Below are 3,294 nucleotides of genomic sequence, written 5' to 3'. Positions count from 1 at the left end.
GCTTGAAACATGCATCATGCCTGGCTCGCAGTCACACACACACCCCGCCCCCCGCCTCCTCAAGTGGTCACCCCACTCGGCCTGCCTTAGACCCTCCTCTTCCTTCCATTTTCCCTTTAGGACAGTCCCTGGCCTGAATATAAATGGATTTACCCTGAAAAAAATTCTGGGAGGAAGGGAGAAGATGCTATTGGGAAAAGAAGAAGACCGGATGCTCAAATAACTGAGCCAGTCCCCTTGGCCGCTGAAGGCTTGCAGGCTCTGTTGCCCCCTCGCGAATATCTGTAGCCTTTTTTGGCAGGAATTGGGTCACAGAACCCTGAGGGAGAGTGAATTCCGGTCTATTTTATCTTTGTGGCCCCAGACCATGCTGACAGCCACCAGGGGTTTGGTGGTTGGGGTCTGGAGTTAGCACCCCTGATACATCTTCCTGGGATGAAAGACAGTGAGAGCCCTTGTAAGGACCTTCATCTCTGTAACCGGAGAGCAGGTGAGGCCCAGAGCAAAGTAGATCTGTAGCTTCCTGATGTGACTGCCTCTTAGCCAGAGGTTCTTAAAGTGGGGATCCTAGACAGAAAGACAGAAAGCAGCAGCAGACCTTGAAACATGTCAGAAATGCATGTTCTCTGGTCCTAGCCCAGATCTACTGAATCAGAGACTCAGAGTGGGGCTCAGCCTTCTGTGTTTAACAAGACCCCTACTGATTCTGAGGCTCATTGGAGTTTGGAAACCCCTGCTTTCCCCTCTTCCCCATTTCTCTTGGGATTTTCCACCAGATTTATCTGAACTTTCTTTCGACCACTGTCCTGGTTAGTAATTGGCTAACCCATGCCCATTTTCCCATTTCTCCACCCCATTTCCCACTGGGGCTCCTGGAAGAGGGAGATGATGGCATGCAGGGTCTCCAAGAAGGCCTCGTAGTAGCCAACATCTGCATTCGGCAGGTCCCCAGTCATCTGCACGGCCCCCCGGCTCAGGTTCCCCGCCTTAATCAGGTATCCCCGCAACCAGCCGACCACGTGCAAGGAGAGAAGGCAGGGGAGTCAGATCGTCTGGAAGCCAACATGAGAACCCTTGCTTTGCATCCAGGGACAGGCAGAAACAGAATTGGACAGAGTGGAAAGGCCAGACCATTCAGCCGGGCCCCTTGGGGCTGCCATGGGTCTACTTGTACTAGGCTCTGACAGTCTCAAAATGCTCTCCTTTGTCCTAATAACAGGAAAACAGCTAACTTTCAGTGCTACTTCCCACATACACACCCTCTGATGAGCCCTTCACTTGTACGAGCCTCACATAATCCTAAGAAGTAGCTTATTATCCCTGTTTTACAGGTGGGGGAACTGAGGTCCAGTCTTCCTGTCAACTGCAAGTATGTTGGGCTGCTTACACTGATCTGGAGGAATCTAGGTACTGAGTAATTTTTCTCACCCTGCCCTCATCCCCCACCATCACACTGTGGTCCTGGCTAGCCCACCAGCAAGCGACCCTGAAGTTCTCCCTGCGGAAGTGCCCATTGAGGATTGTGCCCTATGCTTCATCCCTGCTCCTTTCTCCCAAGCAAGGCCAGAGTTCACACAACAGAACCGGCCAGGAGGGCTTCACCTGTTAGGGTGACCAACTGTTCAGCTTGCCGAGGGCTGAGGGGTGTCCAGGGATGATCTGGTACCCTTGTCACCAGTGCAGCAGCCCTGGAGGCTGGGCACTCGGGGGGCAGTCCTGACAGGAACTGCCAGGATGACAGGGCATGGCTGGTCTCGCCTTAACCTGGGCAAAAACCTCTATCAAACATGCATGTTTAGGGCTTCCCTGGTGGCGCAGTGATTGAGAGTCCGCCTGCCGATGCAGGGGACACGGGTTCGTGCCCCGGTCTGGGAAGATCCCACATGCCGCGGAGCGGCTAGGCCCGTGAGCCATGGCCGCTGAGCCTGCGCGTCCAGAGCCTGTGCTCCGCAACAAGAGAGTCCACAACAGTGAGAGGCCCATGTACCGCAAAAAGAAACAAAAAAAAAAACATGCATGTTTAAACCAAAGACAAGGCGGCAGGGCCCCACCATCCCAGGAAAAACAACATCACAAAGTTCCCGGAGGCACGCTTCAAGATCTGCAGTGAAGACAACCAGAATCCAGAGAGGGTGGTAGGTTCCCTACCTCCGTGCATGGGATGTGTGGAAGGTGGGGGGTAGGGGTGGGCAACTGAGAATCTTCTCTAGCTTGACTTATTCTCCAAGCCCTGTACCTCTCCTCCCTTTTTCCTTCCCTCCCCCACCCTGTTTCCCTTCCCCCCTTCCTTCCCCTCCCTCCCACCACCATTGTCCTCCAGGAGCTTACATTCTAGCAGGGGAAGCAGACCATAAACAAATTAAACAAGTAAAATATTCACTACAGTGTGATAAGCATTAGGGTGGAAAATATTGCAGAGAAAGGAAGATGGGAGGGTGCCAGATGGGAGGAACCTCAGTTCAAAGTGGACACTTGAGCCATGACCTGAAGAAGGTTGAGGGGCAAGCTGTGTGATATCTGCAGGAAGAGCATTCCCGGCAGAGGGAACGGCCAATGCCAAGGCCTTGAGGGTGTGCTTGGCTGAGTACGAAAAAGCAAGAGGTTGGAGTAGGTGGGTGAGGAAAGACCCCCGCTCCATCTTGGGCAGCCCTGAGCCACAGGCGGGACTATGCCCAGGGGCAGGGTCTGTGCACAGGCTCCCTCTGGCTGCCTGCTGGGGAGGGTGGGTCAAGGGTTAACATGTTTCTCCTGCTACAAGCTGGAAAGAGGGTGGGTGGTCCTGCCGTGGTTTCCATAGATTGTGACAGGGTGGGCTGTGGGCAGCAGGAAGTGGGTCCCAGGACTGACCCTGATGGAGAAGGAGTCGTACTTCTCCAGCACCTGGCTGCAGCTACTGCTTTTCAGCTCCTCCACCACCTGGGCATGGAGGAAGGAGGGGCATTCAGTGAGAACAAAACCCCACCCCACACGGGCACTCACCTCAGCCTGGTCCAGCCCCCGATGTTCCCACTCCCTCACTCATGCTTCTACTTGTGTGTACGTCAAAGGTTGGTTTATATATGTTCTCTCCTGGGTTCAAGGACTTTGTCCCACAACTAGTCTGAATGTCCCGAAGGTGGACACTTAACTATTGGACAGATTACGGGGCTGTAAAGTTAGGGGCCAGAGCTCCCCCACCAACCTGGGAGTTACAGAGGTGGGAAGTCTACCTCCTTGTTGGTATTGGACACATTTCTGCAGGCCTACGAGGCCACTGTGAATAGTACGGACAAAGCGGGAAACCTGGCGCCACCG

This window comes from Lagenorhynchus albirostris, chromosome 3, assembly GCF_949774975.1.
Source record: "Lagenorhynchus albirostris chromosome 3, mLagAlb1.1, whole genome shotgun sequence".
NCBI classification, from domain to species: Eukaryota; Metazoa; Chordata; class Mammalia; order Artiodactyla; family Delphinidae; genus Lagenorhynchus; species Lagenorhynchus albirostris.
The sequence above is the reverse complement of the archived record's forward strand: the minus strand, read 5'-3'. Positions refer to the sequence as shown.